Source organism: Mesoplodon mirus (genome assembly GCF_964341445.2).
Source record: "Mesoplodon mirus genome assembly, chromosome: 16".
Lineage (NCBI taxonomy): Eukaryota > Metazoa > Chordata > Mammalia > Artiodactyla > Ziphiidae > Mesoplodon > Mesoplodon mirus.
The window spans coordinates 32,723,247-32,742,346 of NC_138992.1; positions in this window are offsets into that span (position 1 = coordinate 32,723,247).

Consider the following 19,100-nt stretch of genomic DNA (forward strand, 5'->3'; position numbering starts at 1 on the left):
TCACACTTGGAGCATAATAGGAGCACTAATAGGAGGACATGTACTTTGTATTCATTACGTGCCAGGCATCGTTCTGAGCTCTTTATACATTTTAACTCTTCCAACAATCCTGGAAGTAGGTCCTATTGTCATCACCCTCTTCATGTGATTGAGGAAACTAAGGTACAGCGAAGTTAAGCTACTTGCCCAAGGTGACCATCTAGCAAGTGGTGGAGCTGAGATCTGAAGCCAGGCAGGTTGGTACCAGAATCTGTGAATTTCATCACTGTTCTGTGCTAGAAACTAATGATTGTGGCTGCTTTTTCAGGAGGAGGGCACTGCGGGCCAACTTGTATTGGAGACTTACTGCATATCCCTTTGTATTGCTTGACTTTTTTATATGTGTTTCTAGAGATAAATAAAAGCTTTTCTTTTTTTGGCTGTGTTGGGTCTTTCTTGCTGCACGTGGGCTTTCTCTAGTTGCAGCGAGCGGGGGCCACTCTTCGCTGTGGTGCTCGGGCTTCTCATTGCGGTGGCTTCTCGTTGTAGAGCACAGGCTCTAGGCACGAGGGCTTGAGTAGTTGCAGCATGCAGGCTCAGTAGTTGCGGCACGTGGGCTCAGTAGTTGTGGCACACGGGTTCTAAGGCACGCGGGCTTCAGTAGTTGTGGTGCATGGGCTTAGTTGCTCCACAGTATGTGGGATCTTCCCGGACCAGGGATCGAACCAGTGTCCCCTGCATTAGCAGGCGGCTTCTTGACCACTGCACCACGAGGGAAGGCTCAATAAAGGCATTTTTAAGCAGTCAACAGTTTAAGTGGCAAATTCCATTTATCCTGCAAAACCCAGCTTCCCTGGAAAGCCTTTCTTAACTCTTCTCCCAGACCTTTGTTCCTCTCTTCATCTCTGTGGCTATACCTAGTATATGGTATGTACTTGGTTCCCAGGAAATGTTTGCTAAATGAACATCCCCAAAAAGCCACCTCTGTACTTTCCAGCTTTTTGTCTCTCCTACCTGGCATTGACAGTTCCTCCTAGAATGCCACCTTCTCAGTGCTGTTCCTTAGCTCATAAACCTTCAAGGATCCCTGCTTCTGATCCCTATTAGGTCTGAATGTGGCCTGAGTTTCCAGGTTGTCCTCAGGCTGGCCTCGCCCTACCTCACTAATCTTTTTTTTTTTTTTTTTTTTTTTGCCGGTACGCGGGCCTCTCACTGTTGTGGCCTCTCCCGTTGCGGAGCACAGGCTCCGGACGCGCAGGCTCAGTGGCCATGGCTCATGGGCCCAGCCGCTCCATGGCATGTGGGATCTTCCCGGACCGGGGCATGAACCCGTGTCCCCTGCATCGGCAGGCGGACTCTCAACCACTGCGCCACCAGGGAAGCCCCTACCTCACTAATCTTGCTTCCAGTGCTTCAAATCCTATTCAACATTTAAAAGGCTATGCATGATTACTCCAAGCCTCAGTGAGAGCTTTCTCCTCTGGTTCCAATCCATGGGGTGTGGACCACCACAATTTAGATCTGTCTGGGACTGCCCGTTACTATTCCCTGTACGAGGAGTGAGCAGGTACCATGGCGGCTCTCTTTCCTCTCCTGGCCCCCTTTCCTCAGGACAGCATAATAAACTCAACCAGCCTGCAGGAGTGAGACAAAAGCTTTACAACAAAGGTTGGCAATCATATGGGTACTCACCTTTTATAGGATTGTCATTGGTGAGTCAGCTGATGGATTTCCTTGCTTCATCTAAAAATCCTTACTTCATCTAAAAATCCTTACTTCTTGGTAATACATTTTTGGCTGCTTCATAAGGATTCAGTCTCCCTGCTCTATTCCCCAGCAATTAATGGTCCTTCTTTTCCTTTCAAATATATTTTTCTGATTCCCTCCTTCCCCTTTGGCCTGCCCCTTTTTTACCACTTCACCTTTCCTCAGGAAAGAGCTTATGCTGACCTCTAGGCCTGTGTATCTCACTGCTTACTGGGGGACTCAACAAGCTCCTCCAATCCAAAGAGAACTCTTAGTCCACCCCCCGACAAGCTGTTTCTCCTCATTTGCCCTGTCAAGATGGAGACAGCACCTCCATCCCCCAAGTTGCTCAAGCCAGAAACCTGGGAGTCAGCCTCAGCACCTCCTTCTCTCGTCCCCCCCGCGACCACCCATCACTACTCATGCTGTCTCTTCTCCTGAACTCCAGTTCTGGAAATTTTCATCTAGTACTCCTCCACCTGGGTACCACCTCCACTGTGATATACAGTATCCCAAACTCTACTCATCATCACATTCAGCATCTTTCCTCTTAAAACCGGCTTAAAAGATCAACTTTCCGGACTTTCAGTCCAGCATGACTGCTGGTTTCACTGCTGAAGTGACCTTCCCTTTTCCCTCCAGCCAGTCATTGAATTTTGTTAAACTTTCCTCGCCCCCTCTGTGAGAGGCAGGTTATGCTGAATACAGTATAGACTTGGTTTCCAAACCTGGGCTCAATTGCTAGCTCCCTATGCAACTTCAAACAAGTTACGTAATCTCTTTGAGATTCTGTTTTCTTACTTGTGAAATGGAGATAAAATACATCCAATTTTAGTGTATGAAAAAGTTGGTATTTAATACCAAATGAGGAAAATGGACAGTTCGCTAGATATTATTGGGACAGCTAGGTAGCCAATTGAATAAGTAAACATTTATTCTTGCCTCAGTCCAAATATAAAATAAATTACAGATGGATCAAAGCTTAAATGTGAAATGTGAAACTTTTAAAGTATTAGAAGAAAATATCGATGAGCATTATTATTATTTTGAAATTGGGAAAGACTTTCTAAGCCTGGTATTCATATGAAACCCAGCTCCCATAAAGGAAAGATTGATAAATCTTATTACATGTAGAGTTAAGTTCCTAAATAATAAAAGAAAAAGAGAAACATACACATGTGCACGCACACACACACACACACACACACGGGTGTGGGGGAGGGAGAGTGAGTCAACTTGGGAAAAAATGTTTGCAATATATATGACAGTCAAAGGTGCTAATTTCTATAATATGTGAAGGGCTTATAGAATTCAATAACAAAAAAGACTGCTGGGACTTCCCTGGTGGTCCCATGGTTAAGACTCCATGCTCCCAGTACAGGGGGCCTGGATTTGATCCCTGGTCAGGGAGCTAGATCCCACGTGCCGCAGCTCAAAGATCCCACATGCCACAACTAAGACCCACGCAGCCAAATAAATAAATAAATATTTTTTTAAAAGACTGCTATTAGAAAAATAGATAAAGAATATGCATGGACAATTTTTTTTTCTTTTCTTTTCTTTCTTTCTTTTTTTTTTTTTTAAACCAGGGATTGAACCCATGCCCCCTGAAGTGGAAGTGTTGAGTCTTAACCACTGGACCTCCAGGGAAGTCCCGACAATTTTCAAAAGATAAAATGTAAATGTTCAATAAACAGATGAAAAGATGGTCAACCTCACTAATAGTCAAAGGAATGCAAATTAAAAGAACAAAGAAATAGCATAGTGACAAGGATTTTAGATGGTTTTTGATACCCAGTGTTGGTAAGAAAACAGGCACTTTCATATACTGTTGTTGGGACTGTGAATTAATACATCGTTTCTGGAGAGGAATTAGGCAATATCTACTATACCAAAATGTGCAAACCGTTTGACAGTTACTAGAACAGAACTTCCATACATTCTTGCATATATATTCAAGTACCTGTGTTCCAGCATGTTTATTGAAGCATAATTTTTAATAGGAAAAATTAGAAATAATTCAAGGAATAATTAGATAAATTAGGCAAAATCCATTGGAAAATATTATATAGCTATTAAAAATGAGGCAATAAATGTACATATACCAAAAATGAAAAGATATTTAAGAAATGTTTTTAAAAAGGTCAGTTACAATACAGTAAGTAGAGGTTAATAAATAATGAATGTTAGTATATGCGTGAAAGCATCCAGAGGCACATACACCACACTCATACTGGTGATTATACCGCAAGGGTGGCATTCCCAGGGACTTTAAATTTCTGTGTTATATATCTGTATCATTTAATTTATTTTTTAATAAGTGTGTTTACTTCTTTGGTAATAAGGAGAAACAAAGATGATCAGTTAATTTTTTTTTTTTTTTTTTTTCGGTATGCGGGCCTCTCACTGCTGTGAACTCTCCCGTTGCGGAGCACAGGCTCCGGACGCGCAGGCTCAGCGGCCATGGCTCACGGGCCCAGCCGCTCCGCGGCGTGTGGGATCTTCCCGGACCGGGCACGAACCCGTGTCCCCTGCATCGGCAGGCAGACTCTCAACCACTGCGCCACCAGGGAAGCCCGATCAGTTACTTTTTTAAAGAAATTAATTCTATAAGTATTTAATGGAGTAATTTTGTAAATATCTAGCCCAGTGCCACACATAGAACATAATAAACACTCATTTCCATTCATTCTCCCCTGATTCTGCTCCAGGACCCACCCTGGGTGATTTTTAACCCTCCCCTGGTGGTTCTCGCTCTCTTCCCTCTTTTCTCCACCTGGCCCTCTTCTCTTTCACTCTCTTCCCTTCACTCCATGACCCTACTTTTTACTCTCTGCTTCTCCTGGCCTTCTACCTCCTTCTCAGACCAAGTTTTCTCTGTCTCTTTCCCTTGATCCTCTTCCTCCCTCCTCCCATTTTGAAAATGTTTATCCTCCCAACATTTTCATCCTTGATCTTTTACCCTTTTATTACCTTTACTGTCCTTGGACAAGATATATCCATAATGCCATCCTGCATCAAATTGCATTGATGACTCCCAGTTATACCTTCCCCCCATGCCTTTCTTGTGAGTTCCATGCTCATGCTTCCCGATGCCTACGGGACATCTCCATTTGACTGTTCTGCAGCACCTCAAACTCAACCTGTCCAAATGTGGCTCATTATTTTACTTCCCAAATCAGCTCTTGCCCCGGGTTCCCTGACTCAGTAAATGGCATCAACATTTAGTCAGTACCCAAGTCAGAAACCTCAGTCAACTTGATTGTTTTTCTCTGATATCGAGCACTTTCTAGGAGATTTTCTTTATAACTTTGCGGTAGAGAAGCCTTTCTAACTATAATCCCCAAATCTGAAAGCCATAAAAGAAAAGATCGATAAATTCAACTACATAAAAATTAAAAAGTTCTGTTAGGCCATGAAACCAAAACAAACAAGCAAACAAACAAATAAAAGAAAGCATCATTAGCAAACAACTAACTGGGAAAAGCCAACTACAACTTATATCACAGACATAGAACAGGTCTCCCTAATATACAGACTGGTGATGATCTCTGGAAACATGAATTATATTATTTTACTTTTTATAGATTGAACATCTTTGATTACTGCTTTTTTGTTAAATAAGGGTCTTTTATATTTGCTCACATATCTACTATTTCCTGTGCTCTTTATTCTTCTGTGTAGACCCAAATTTCCATCTGGTTATCATTATTCTAATGCTGAAGGACTTTTTTTTTTTTTTTTTTTAACATTTCTTGCAGTGCAGGTCTGCTGGTAGTGAATTCTTTCAGCTCTTGTGTATCTGCAAAAGTCTATTTCATTTTTGTTTTTGAAATAGATTTTCTCTGAGTATAGGTTGACAGTTTTTTTCCCTTTCACTGTCTTCCCCATCCTCAGCTGCTCTTGACTTGCCCTTTACTTCAAGTATGTTGTTCCTTGGTGTTTCTTCACGCTTCTTCTGATTAGGGTTTGTTAAGCTTCTTGAATCTTTAGGTTTATAGTTTTTATCAAATCCAGAAAAATATTGGCCATTATGCCTTCAGATATTTTCTGCCCCAGTTTTTTCTCTACTCCCCTTTTGGGACTCCAGTTACACATATATTAGTTTGCTAGTTGTTGCCTCACAGGTCACTGAGATGCCCTGTTCATTTTTTTTTCTGTAGTTTTTTTCTCTGCCTTCTATTTTCATTAGTTTCTATTGCTGTATTTTCAAGTTCACTGATTATTCTCCTGCAGTATCTAAATGCTGTTAACTGTATCCAGTGTATTTTTCATTTTAGATTTTATATTTTTCATCTCTAGAAGTTTGATTTGGATCTTTTTTATAGATTCCCTATTTCTCTTTTTTTTTTTTTTTTTTTTGCGGTATGCGGGCCTCTCACTGTTGCGGCCTCTCCCGTTGCGGAGCACAGGCTCCGGACACGCAGGCCCAGCGGCCATGGCCCACGGGCCCAGCCGCTCCGCGGCATATGGGATCCTCCCGGACCGGGGCACGAACCCGTATCCCCTGCATCGGCAGGCGGACTCTCAACCACTGCGCCACCAGGGAGGCCCCCTATTTCTCTTTAATATGCTCATGCTTTCTTCTACCTTCTTGAACATATGACATATATGTATAATAGCTGTTTTACCATGCTGTCTTTTGATTCTGTCATCTCTGTCATTTCCAGGTCTGTTGATTTTCTTCCCCCTGCATATTTTGGATCACGTTCTCCTGCTTCCTTGCATGTATAGGATTTTTCTTTTAGATGCTAGACATTGTAAATTTTACATTGGTGGGTGCTAGAGCTTTTAAATATTCCTTTAAGTAATTTTAGATTTTGTTTTGGGATGAGTCTAGGGCTAACTTTGCCCACTGCTAAGGAAGTACCCTTCTGAGGACTCTACTTAATGCCTTTGGTACTAGGAAGACTTTCCACTCTGGCTGTTTGGAAATGGCTGGCTAGTGGGAACATGAACTATTCCTGATCCTGTGTGAGCTCTGCAATTGTTCTGACTGATCCATTTTAGTGGTTTTTCCCTGACCTTAGTTTTCATACCTGTCTGCATGGATCAGTACTCAGCTAAAGACTTGAGGGAACCCTCCTCAGAGCTCCAGAGTGTTCGCTCTGTGTAAAGCTGTAAAGCTCTCTTTTCCAGTATTCTGCCCCACAAATTCCAGACACATTGGCCTCCCCAAACCTGAACTCTGTTTTCTCAGCTCAGAAAGACTCCCATGCTCTGTTTGGGTACCTGCTCTGTGTTTTGTAGACTGAAAATTCTCTTTAGGCAGTAAGCTAAGAAAGTCACAGGGCTCACCTTGTTTGTTTCCTTTCTCTATGCTAGCTGTTGTCCAGTGTCTTAATACCATTGTTTCATATGTTTTGTTCAGGTGTTTAGTTGTTTAAGGCAGGAGGATAAATCTGCCCATTACTCCATCACAGCTGGAAGTGGAAGTCCTTGATATGTTTCTTTGGAGTGTGATAGAGGTATAGATTTATTCTGTGAAAGTAAGAGATGCAAAAGATCTGTGGTAGTGCATCAGAGAGGCATGTGCCTATGTGGAATTGATAGAGATGTGACATTTATGTACCACAGCCATTGCCATTTTGCACAGCAGTTGCTAATGAGGGATAACACATGGAACATATCACGAAATGTCACGGAATATATGTATTGTAATATATTAATAAACTATTTATAATGTATATTCACTTTTGTTTCCACATCTTATGGCCACCCTGGTGCAAAAACTCCTAGAAATTGATTGTAGAAGAAAAAGGCCACAACCCAAATGAAAACTAGGCAAAGAATATGAACAAATAGTTCACAGAAAGGAAATGCAAATGACTCATAAATATATGAAAACATTTCTCAATCACATTCATAGTAAGAGAATGCAATTGAAAATTATGAAATACCATTTTCACCCATTAGACTGGCAAAAATCCAAAGTCTGATAATATACTTTACTAACAAGTCTGGGGAAACAGGCATTCTCACATACTGCTATTGGTTGTATACATTTGTACAACCCCTATAGAGGGTAGTTTGCAAGTTCATCAAAATTATCAAAGCATATGTCCTCTGATGCAGCCATCCCACCTTCAGAGTCTATCCTACAGAAATCTCTGCACACATGGGAAATAATGAAGGCTATTCTTTGGGATGGTGTGTGTAATAGAAATAGATTGGGAAAAACTCAAGTGTCCATCAACAGGGGATTGGTTATATAAATTCTGCTTTATTCACACAAGGAAATATTACACAAATGCTGTTTTCTATGTATTATAAAGATCTCAAAGATATTAAGTGGGAAAAAAAGCAAAGTGTAAAACAGTGTTTATAGAATTGAGTAAAAAAGGATAGAAGTAATAATAGATACTCATTTTGTTTATTTATGTTGTAAAAAAAAAACTGGGAAAACATGCCAAATCTAATAATAAAGGTTAGCTGTCGGGGTGGGAACAAGGCTTTCCCCTGAATACTTTTTAATATTTTTTATTTTTAACCGTGAGAACGTATTTTCTATTAAAATTTAAATTAAAACATGCTTCTGGGCTCTCTCCTCCCCTTTATACCTACCGCCACTGTCCTAGGTCCTTATCAACTCTTGCCTAAACTAGGAAAAGAGCCTCCTGCTGTTTACTCTGCTCCTGTCCAGTTCAGGCCCCTTTAAGTGGACCGGGGGCTCCTGCAGTTCCCTCTGAGAGGGCATGAAGCGCCAGAGGGAGCCCACCCCAGCTCCAGAACTTTTCCTCACTTCCTGTTTGCCAGCTCTGCCACTCCTTGCTTTTGGCTTTTCCTTCTTTCCAACCTCTCCTCCCCTCCCACCTTCCCCTTTGAGCCTCCACTCCTTGACAACTAGCCCTCTGGACTGATGACCCAGTTTGGGAGCTGCTGGCCTGACCCTCAGCACATCTCCAGACACTGCCCATGGCGTCAGTGCTCTGGCTGCCGAGACCCCTTGGCCCCCGAGCTCGCATTAGCTCTGGGGTTCTCCTCCTGCCCACCTGACGGGGGAGGGGGCTTGATCACCAGAGCACAGTTTCTCCCCAACACTGTACGCATCTCCACATCACTGCTGCGTGCTGTTCATAAAGCACAGCTCCCTACCTGGCTCTCCATTCCTCCCCACGTCTAAGAACGAAGTCCAAACCTGAACGATGCGAGTGACACTCACCTCCTCTCTGGCTGCTCCCTGTCATGTACGCTATACTCCGGTCACGCTGGACTGAATCCTCCAAAACTGACAAGTCCTTTCCTACTTCCACTCTTTGCTCAGGCTATTCTCTCTCCTGGAATGCCCTTCTTCTTCTATGAAGTTTCATCTGTTTCCAGTACCTTTGTACACGAATGCATGTATACGACTTGTAAGTATTTACCTTTGTGCTCACTGTGCAAGTCTATAGGATAGGTATATTTACATTGTTTTCTAGCTACATTTCTTTTTTTTTTTTTTTTTTTTTCAAATGATGTCAGGTGCCAGTGTCCTTGTGTCTACCCTTCTCCACATTTGGTCCTAGTTTTTTTTTTTTTTTTTTAAGATGTTGGGGGTAGGAGTTTATTAATTAATTAATTTATTTTTCCTGTGTTGGGTCTTTGTTTCTGCGCAAGGGCTTTCTCTAGTTGTGGCAAGCGGGGGCCACTCTTCATCGCGGTGTGCGGGCCTTTCACTATCACGGCCTCTCTTGTTGCGGAGCACAGGCTCCAGACGTGCAGGCTCAGTAGTTGTGGCTCACGAGCCTAGTTGTTCCGCGGCATGTGGGATCCTCCCAGACCAGGGCTCGAACCCTTGTGCCCTGCATTAGCAGGCAGATTCTCAACCACTGCGCCACCAGGGAAGCCCCCCTAGCTACATTTCTAATTGTTGTCTCTCTTGCTTTATCTTGAGCTCCCTGAGAGCAGGAACTGTGCAAAAGATAGGACCCTAAATCTAGGCAACTACCAGGGGCAGAAATCTAATTCAAACTCCCCTAGAGACCTACTAGGAAGGATTTGGGGTGAAGGGCTGATGACCGTGGTTGGCTCAAATGGGGTCCGCTGCCAGCCCCGACTGATCCACTAGGACGGGATGTCAGAGAGCCTTCCACGGGAACCACGGAGATGTGGGTGGCGGCAGGGAAGGGGAGCGAAAGTTCTCAGAAGGAGGGGAGGGGTGTGGCTTCTGGGCCAACGAAAGGATAGGTGTCCACTACTCCTACACTGGCACTGGGCTCCCACCAGGTGTGTCTCCTCCCTGCCTGAGTCTCAACCGTGACTCATTGCAACTCTTTCCTTCATCATTCAACCTCCTGAATTTCAAGCCCTCTCCTCTCCTGCACAGGGTGTTAGCTGTCTTGCCTGCCTAGAATCCCGTGCTTTTCCACCTGGTTCTGGTGAATTGTTCCCTCTTCTTTTCCTCTGGGGAACTAGTGCCTTTGACCTGAGCTGCCCATCACAGGCCCCGCCCCCAGGGGGTAAGCCCATGGCCCAAGCTAAGCCAATCAGTTCTCTCCTGAGAATTGGCATCCTGGGGGAGACACTCGGAGATGCCACATCGATGGCCACCCTCTAGAGACTTCCAGAGTTCCCACTCCACTCCCCAGAGCTGCTGGTTCTTATCCTTCCTGAGGGCAGCCATTCCTTCCATTCGGGAGCTTCCCTCCGGAGACGGTTCCGGTTACCTCCAACAGATGTGGTCACATCCTGCCTTGTAGCATTTTGTTCAGATCTTTCTTTTAGTATTTGTCACTGACTTGCATATAATTATTTGCCAACTCATCTCCATTCGTTCAGCCTTTATTCGCCATTATTCACACACTGATTATTTATGCCCAATAAATGCCTCTTTTTGCTCAAGTTAGAATTGTATTTTGTAGCTTGGAACCCTAAAAGACCTGAGCACCTGAGCTGATGAGCCACCCGAGGCCCAAACGAGCCAGCAGGAGGGCTGCTGCTGCCATGCACCCGCCTCTGCTCTAGCCGTAGTCATGCGCTACTCTCTCCCAATGCTGGATCACCGGGAGGCCATACTTGAGCTGTGCTGCTCACCACTGTCCCTGCATGTTTGTCCTGCCCCTCAGCTCCACTGTAAGCAGTGAAGTGCAGACACCGTAACTTTTACTCACAGCACCTGCTTGAGAGCCGAGCCCATGCTGTGCAATCCATTAATAGCTTCCTTCAGCCTATTTCCATGCTGGCTACCACTGACCTTTCCACCTAGAGAATCCTCTACTCATCAGGGTAGAACACACCGGCAGATATCCAAACGGGACCATTCCTTCCCAGAAGCCTTCACTGACTTCCCACTGGCTGCCAAGGACCAAACCCCCGGCTGGCCAGGGGAGACCCTCCCCAGCTGTACTAGTCTCCCGGGGCTGCCGCAACAAAGCGCCACAAACCGGGAGGCTTAACAGAAATGTATTCTCTTACAGTTCCAGAGGCTAGAAGTCAGAGATCAAGGTGTGCGCAGGGTGGTTCCTTCTGGGGGCTGTGAGGGAGAATCTGTTCCAGGACTCACACCTTGCTTCTGGCAGTTTGCAGGGAGTCTTCGGTGTTCCTCGGCTTGTGGATGCACCATTCCAATCTCTGCCTTCATCTTCACATGGTGTTCTTCCTGGGTGCTAGTCTATCTCTGTCCAAATCTCCCTTTTTTTGTAAGGACACCAGTCATATTGGACAGACCTCATCTTAACTTGGTCTCCTGCAAAGATCCTATTTCCAAATAAGGTCACATTCACAGATACTGGGGGTTAGGACTTCAGCATCTTTGGGGGGACACAATTCAACCCGTAACACCAGCCTATTCCACTTACCCTCTTCTCCCACTGCTGCCCAGCATGCTGCTGTGTGCCCCTAACCCCCAGCTGTGAGCACGCCCTGTACTTGGGCCCTAGGCCTTCGCTTGTCTGTTCCCTCATCTGGCTCCCTCCCTCCCTTCTCACTATGCTGAAACCCAGCCAGGCCTAAGGTTCAGACCAAACACCACCTCCCCTTCCCTCAGAAAAGCTTTCCTGATTCCCCACCCAGATGTGACCACTTCCTGCTCCAAACTCCTCCTGTTTTTGTTCAGATCCCTCTTCTAGTATTTGTCATAATCTGTCTACTGTTATTTGCCTATTTATCTTTATTCATTCACTCAACATTTATTCAATGTTAGTCAACATTTTTTTGAGTATGTTATGCATACCAGGCACTCTGCTAGGCTCTGGAAATTCAAAGATCCAACAGAACACTGACTCTGCCGAGGTTCCTACACGGGGCAACAGTCATGAACAGTAGTTACACCAGAATGAGGTATGGACCAGCACTGCCATATGTGCAAAGGGCAGAGGGAACTCTGAGTTTGAGTCCATTAGTTAATTGCATCTTGGGGTGCAGTGAGCCTTTCACTTCCTGGGTGATATTAGGGGCTGTTTGGCTGGGTTTTGAACGTAGCCCTGCCACCTGTAACTACCTGTAACTAGCTGTGCCAGCTTCAGTGACCTCACCCTTAAAATGGGGTGCTAACAATACCAACCTCACAGGGTTGCTTTGAGCATTCAGAGAATGATGAACATAAAATGCTTAGAGTAGTGCCTGGTACTTAGTAGGTCCTCAATAAATATGAATTATTCATGATGTTTGATCTTGAAGGTTGGGTACTTTTGGAGGTAGGGGTGGGGATGGAGGAAGAACATCTAAGCAGCTGGAACAGCATGTGCAAAGGCATCAGGGCAGGCAGTGTGGCATCCTCAGTGGCATGGGGTGGTGTAGGGAACACATGGAGAAGAAGATGGAAAGAGGGCGGGGCAAAGTAGAGACCCTGGTCTCCCTCAGTGCAAAGGTGGAGTCTTTCTCACTCTGTACCCTGTACCCTGAGCAAGCTTATACCCCCTCAATCAATCTCTCAGTGTTTATTAAAATGAATTCAATGGCTGGATCCAACCCTCTCCAGGGCCACACTCACTTGTAAACTGGGAAAATGTGAGCCAGAAAAAAAAAAAAAAAGCTTCAACAAGTTTAGATCAGAGAGATGCATACAGAGGCAACATCCAAGGACTGACCTCCAGGAGTGGGCGAGGCTGGGCAACTGGGTCCCCTGGCTGCCTAGACCCTCCACCTGCCCTCATGTCCCTGTTCCTGCCCTCATGGGATCCAAGCAGCTTCGGCTAGGAATGGGAAGCTGCATTAGAAACCAGCTGTGCCACTGGACCCTCTTCTAGAATTCAGGCTCCTGCTCTGGCTGGGTCAGCTGAGGACATATGGGAATCTGTCTCCTGGTTTTCAAACTCTGTGCTCTTTACATTTCCTCCTTCTCAGGCTTCTTAATGCCATTTAGTCAAGACAGGTGAGTCAAAAGTCCCCAGGACCTGTGGCAAACAGCAATTATCCTCCAAGTCATGTGCTGCTGACACCCGCAAACGCAGAGGTCTCACCCTGTAACACCCAAGCTGGTTTCTAACCCCACCCCTTCCAACAGGACAGACTCACCTCTGCCAAGGTCACAGGATTTGCAAGAGGTCAGAGAAGCACGTCCTCCGCCAGGCAGGAAGGCTCTGAGATCAAGCCACTCAGGCCCTGCCCTTGGTGGCCTGGTGACCTTTGAGAGGCTTGCTTCAAAACAAAGATACATACAGGCCTCCAATTCAATCCTGATATTAAAAAGAAAAAAGTTCCGACTAAAACTTGAACTTGCCAGATAGTGTTTCCTGGTTTTTGATTCAACACGGCCCAGAACACTTTTGTGCCACATAATAATAATCATAATAACTAACACTTTTGTAAGCACATAGATGCCAGCACTTTTCTGAGTGCCATTCTCCAGGCCATTCAAGGGCAGCTCTGCCCCTGACCGTGCTAAGCTGGGCTGCCTGCTCTGTTACCAATTGTGCTTTCCTCTAGCAAAGCCAGTGTGTCCAAACCCCGACTCAGGAATAAGGTAGGGAAAAAAGCTCTGCTCTTAGAGACAGAGGAGCTGGAGTCTAGTCTCCCCTGGGCCAATTAATAAGCTCTGTGATCTTGGCCAAATCACTTAGCTGCTCAGAACTTTAGTTCCTTCTACTGTAGAGTGGACTTAATGATCACTCCTGCTGGGCGCACCTCGTGGTGTAGGTATGAGGACTAAACGGGATAATGTGTGGGAAAAGCTCTGTGAATGGGAAGAGCTTACAAATGGCAGCTTTGTCATTAGTAGCGCGAACTCTCGCCAGCCACCCTGGCTAAGGAGGGGGGTGCACCATAGACCCGAGAGTGAGCTGGGGGACTTGAAGCCAGGGCAGCAGCCTTCTAAAATGAAACCCAGGGCAACCCCAGTCAGGGCCCATCCCAAATGGATGGGCTTTTGTGTGCTGGATGGGGAAGCTGGCATTTTGAGGTCAGATCTGAATTCCCATCACACCTCTGCCCTTTAGCAGTGACAACTGCGAGGCCCTTAATCTCACAGAAACTTGGTTTGTAACCTGTAGTAGGGGCATAAGGATGCCTACCTTGTCGGGCAGTGGGCAGCGCCTCGTAGGGGTCAGTTGTATGTGGTACATTGGGCTTGCAATGGTTCTCAATTCCGGCTACACACTGGAGCCACCTGGGGGACTTTTAATAAATTCTGCTGTCGGGGACCCAACCCAGACCAATTAACACAGACCTCTGGGGGTGGAGCCCAAGATGTTGTTTTCACAGCTCCCCAGGTGATTCCTGAGGGCAGCCAGTGGGGAGAGCCTGTGGGCTGGAGGGTAGAATGTATCCACTGCCATTGCCGGGTCTAGTGCCCCAGGCTGGCCCCTACTCAACTGTGCCTCCCTCCCTCCCTCCCTCCCTCCCGCGCAGTCCCTGCCAGGCTCTGCGGAAGAGCTGAGCAGTGCAAGAGAAAACCTGCAGCGGAGGCCGCAGTTTTGCCCACCCAGCCAGGTGGCGGCACAAGCACAGCCCCGTAGTCTTGGGGCTCCTGCCTGGGGCAGCTCTGCTGTTCTTTCCTTCCCTCCCCATCCTAGCAGCAGTGCAGTCGCTCTCCCCTCTCCACCTGCCCCCCATCCTCTCTCCTCTCATTCATTTTGCACGTTTCTTGAGGACCTGCCGCCTCTCAGGCGCCGCAGGAAGCATGAAGCGTTTCTGGGTACCAGACTGCATCCTGGTACCCATTTAAGGTCCACTGTGTAGCCTTGTCCACGTCACGAAGCCTCTCTAGGAGCCTTAGCTATTTCATCTACAAAATTGGGCTAATCTTACTCCCCTTCCGGGTTTGTTGTGAAAGTCAAAATAAGTGATGGAAGTAAAGAGCCTGCACACAGTAGGTGCTCGGTTATGACAAGAAAGGAGGCCAGTGCATGGTGCCCCCGGTACGAGCAAAGCCCAGCGGGCTTCCTCCGTGTTCTCATTTTGTCTCATCTCACTGCCACCCCATCTTTCCCCTCTTCTACTTGCATCGTGCAATGGGCAAACCTTTATTGAATAGCCATTGTGTGTCTGCTTTCTCTTTTTTTTTTTTTTTTTTGCGGGCCTCTCACTGTTGTGGCCTCTCCCGTTGCGGAGCACAGGCTCCGGACGCGCAGGCCCAGCGGTCATGGCTCACGGGCCCAGCCGCTCCGCGGCATATGGGATCCTCCCAGACCGGGGCACGAACCCGTATCCCCTGCATCGGCAGGCGGACTCTCAACCACTGCGCCACCAGGGAGGCCCTCTGCTTTCTCTTTTTAAAGCATACGACTAGAATGTATTACCCTCAACTCAGTCTCCGGCGGGCGTGCGCTTGCGCATGCGCACACGCAGGGGTTCGCCCTCTCCTAATGCTGCGGCCTGATGAGAGATCACGGTTTTCTCCCCTGGGGGCAGAGCAGCTGCTGGGCATCCGGAGTCGGAGCCAATGAGTCTCTTGGCTGCTGGGCCCCTGGGGAGGCCAGGCGGGTGGTGTCATCCTGAGAAGGGAGGACAGAGGGGCTGGTCAGGGCGAAGGCCAGAGGCGTGGGATTTGGAGCTCTGACTCAGCTCGCTGTCCCCGCTCTAGGCCTCTGCTTCTCTGTTCCTGGAGTGAGGCCGTCACACAGGCCTGGCGCTGGCTGCCATCTGAGGGCCCACCAGCCCATTTTCCCTGATCACAAGGGAGCTTGTCCTTGGGGCTGAAGGCTGGGGTCTGCTTCCCAGTGCCTCTGTGTGGAGTATAGATGGTTACTTGGGACGCTCCCAAGTGGGCCTCACCCTACGTCGTTCCCACAGCCACTGTCCCTTCCCAGCTTCCTGACTTTGCTCCCTCCTGGCCCTTCGATACCACCCACACAGGCCTGGAAAGGCCTCCTTGCTCTGCACACACCCCCTGCCCCCTGCCCCACCCCACTGGAGACCCAGATTTCTGTGGAGGAGAAAAAGTAGCAGTGCTCACTCACCAAGAAACCATAAGGGGAGCCTTACCTGCAGCTTCCCAGGCCCCAGTATAAATCCAATCTGGGTGGAAGCTGATCCCTATAGAGAGGTTCAAACCCAAGGGCCAGACTGAGAATTATTAGACATAAAAAGTCCCCTGCAGCTGGCAGCTCAATCCTGAACTGCTAACTGGATGAACAGATCTGTGCTCGTTTACTCTTTAAGCTGCTAAGCCTTCCATAAAGTACACCCCACCACCTTGTCTACTCCCTTGATAAATTGGAGGACTGCAAAAACACATAGAGTAACCCCAGGAAATGACAACTTGCCAGGCCTCAGGACTTAGGGGTGTTGGTGGGAGACTCCCAGGCAAATCCATCCCTAAATGATAAAGCAGACATGCTTCCAGAAACTTCTCAGCCTTGGACAAGCACAAAGAGAAAGGGGTCCAGCTCACAGTTCTGGCTCTTTTAACCGCTTGTCAAATGGGTTCTGAGTTCTTCAACCACAAAAAGCTACCTTTTTAGTAAGAAGGTGTTGGAATTTTTTATTGCTGTTGTTAGTAGCTGAAGTAAGAGCTCTTTCTTTTTAAGACACATTTTGAGAAGAATCATCTTGAGTAAAACCAAGGAGGTATGAGGGAGTCTTTATCTCAGATTTTTAGGACCCAGGAAACAGATTTTTGGGGCTGTTCTGTGCAGAGGTTCCATGCTCATAGGTTGGCATGATAAACATGCAGACGGCCTTCTTGTATCGGTGGGACGCCTAAGTGCCCATGTTGGGGAAATCAATTCATTCGCTATCTATCCAAGCTCCCAGAGGTCCAGCCTGTATTCTAGTTACTGTGTCTTCCACACCTGGCTCCTTATACCCTGCCTGAAACTTCTTGGTGACCTTGGCCCAGTAGCCTTTCCCTTCCTCACCTTCATGCCCACTGTAATTACTTATCTCTTGCATGTTTTTCTGTTTAGCCTGGGTCTCGCCCACAGAGGCAGCAAGCTTCAGGAGGGCAGGTGCTAGTCGACTTGCTCACCACTGTGCCTCTAGTGCCTAGTTCAGAGCCTGGCAAACAGTCGGCACACGATAGTTAGCTGCTGAATGAGTGAGTTGAATGGCCTTAGCTCTGCATCCCAATTCTAGTTTTCTGTGGATGTTCTGCTTCCACAGCCACCCTGCTTCCAGGTGCTTTTGATTTGGTTCCCCATCAGAGAAAGGGTAGAACTTGGGAGAAGCTCAGGGAATGGGTAACAGGCCCTCCCCGTCTCAGAGGGCTATTGTGAGGATTGTTTCTGGCGTATTAGTACTTAAAGGATGTTGGAAGATTGTATTTATTTATTGTATTGTATTTAGAAGTCAGAAACCCACTGAGATCTATTGCCACTGCTCATTTCAGTGGTAGGATCCAGGCTAGGCTACTGTGAAAAAAACAACCTCTAGATCCAATGGCTTAGACAAAATAGTTTATTTGCCTGCAGGTCAGCAATCCAGAACTTTTAGGGAGACTCTACCATTCTCCTTGCACAGATTCCATCTCTGGCTCCTAAGCTGCTTTAGTTAGTTCTTGTGATCTTCCAGCTGATGGGAAGGAGTAAAGGAGACAGGGGAGCACTCACCCCATCAAAAGGACAGAAGTCGTTTCTGCTTATATCCCATTGGCCAAAACTCAGTCACATGACTGCACCTAGCTGCAAGGGAAGTGGGGAAAACATAGTCTTTAGCTGAGCAACCACGTTCCCACGTAAAACTTTATTATTATGAAAGGAGGGAAGAATGGATATTGGAGAACACCAAGAGACTCTGCCACTGCAAGGTTATAAACCTGGTGAAGTCAGAGATTCCGTGTGTCTTCTGCAGCTGCTCATGATATCCTGGGTAGGGGTGATGCTGACCCTCCCTGGCCTCACACACAGCTGTTTCCACCATTCAGTCAACAAGCCTAGTTCATGGTCCAGTGAAACCTGAAATTGCAAGAGGAGGAAGAGAAAAGTCAGTTTTCAAATAGTAATCACATGAACAAAAGTGGACTATGGAAAAGTCCACAACCATTTGTGGAGAGCCCCGTAAATCAGTGCTACTCCAAGTGTGGTTTAGGGAATCATACTGGTCTAGGAAATGTTTGTTACCAGTTTGCACATGAGAGAAGTACAGAGATTGAGACTTTAGAAACTTTTATAGCTATGTGACAGAATAATTTCATATTGGTTGAATATAATAGAAAAAATTTGGAGCTTGTATATCTTTTTAAAGTTAACTTTCCTAGTAATTCATTTTTATTATATTTTACACAAATACTGGTCCACTACAGATAGTTTGAGAAGCACTGGTTTAAGCCCCAGGAACTCTGTTAAACTTTCACATGTTATTTCATTTAGCTCTGAGGGAGGTGTTACTAACCCCATTTTGTAGATGAGAAAATGGAGGCTCAGAGCTTAGTGACTAGTCCTACAGCTAGAGATGGCAGAACTGGCCTGTGCAGTCCTGTTGGCTGAAGGCCAGGAGCCCCCTCAGTGCTCTTGATGACTGAGGGACTGGCTTTCAGGCCACTTGGGACCCAGGCTGCCCATGCAGTGGCAGCCAGACCCAGTGCTCTCTGGAGCACGCCCTGGGAACACAGCAGTGCCAGGCATGGAACTGGGTTCACGTGTGATGTTATAAAGTGCTGCCCACCTGCACATACAGAGCCCCTCAGAGAACAGGCTGCAGCTGAGGGCATTGCCAGCAGGAGCCTGCATGTGGGTAGGGAAGGGACAGTGAACTGTAGCCCTCACCTTGCCTCTGGCCTTGGCTTCCCGAACAGAGGAAAGCACAGTTCAAGACCACCGAGGGGGTTCACAAGAAGCAGGTGCTTCAGTGGGAAGCAGTGGCCTCATTGCCCTTTTTCTGGCATGTGCAACGATTTTGCTATGGGGGTGAGATCCGGGCTTTGGTTTCCCGGCTGCATGATTTGTTCAGGGAGGATCACATGACCCAGTCCAAGCCAGAGAGACACAGTGAAGGCGGAGCTGAGGTGTTCCCCCTGCGTTTAACACCGGGAGGGTATCACGCTGGAGCTGGTGTGGCCAGCTTGCCAGCCCAGGAGAGGA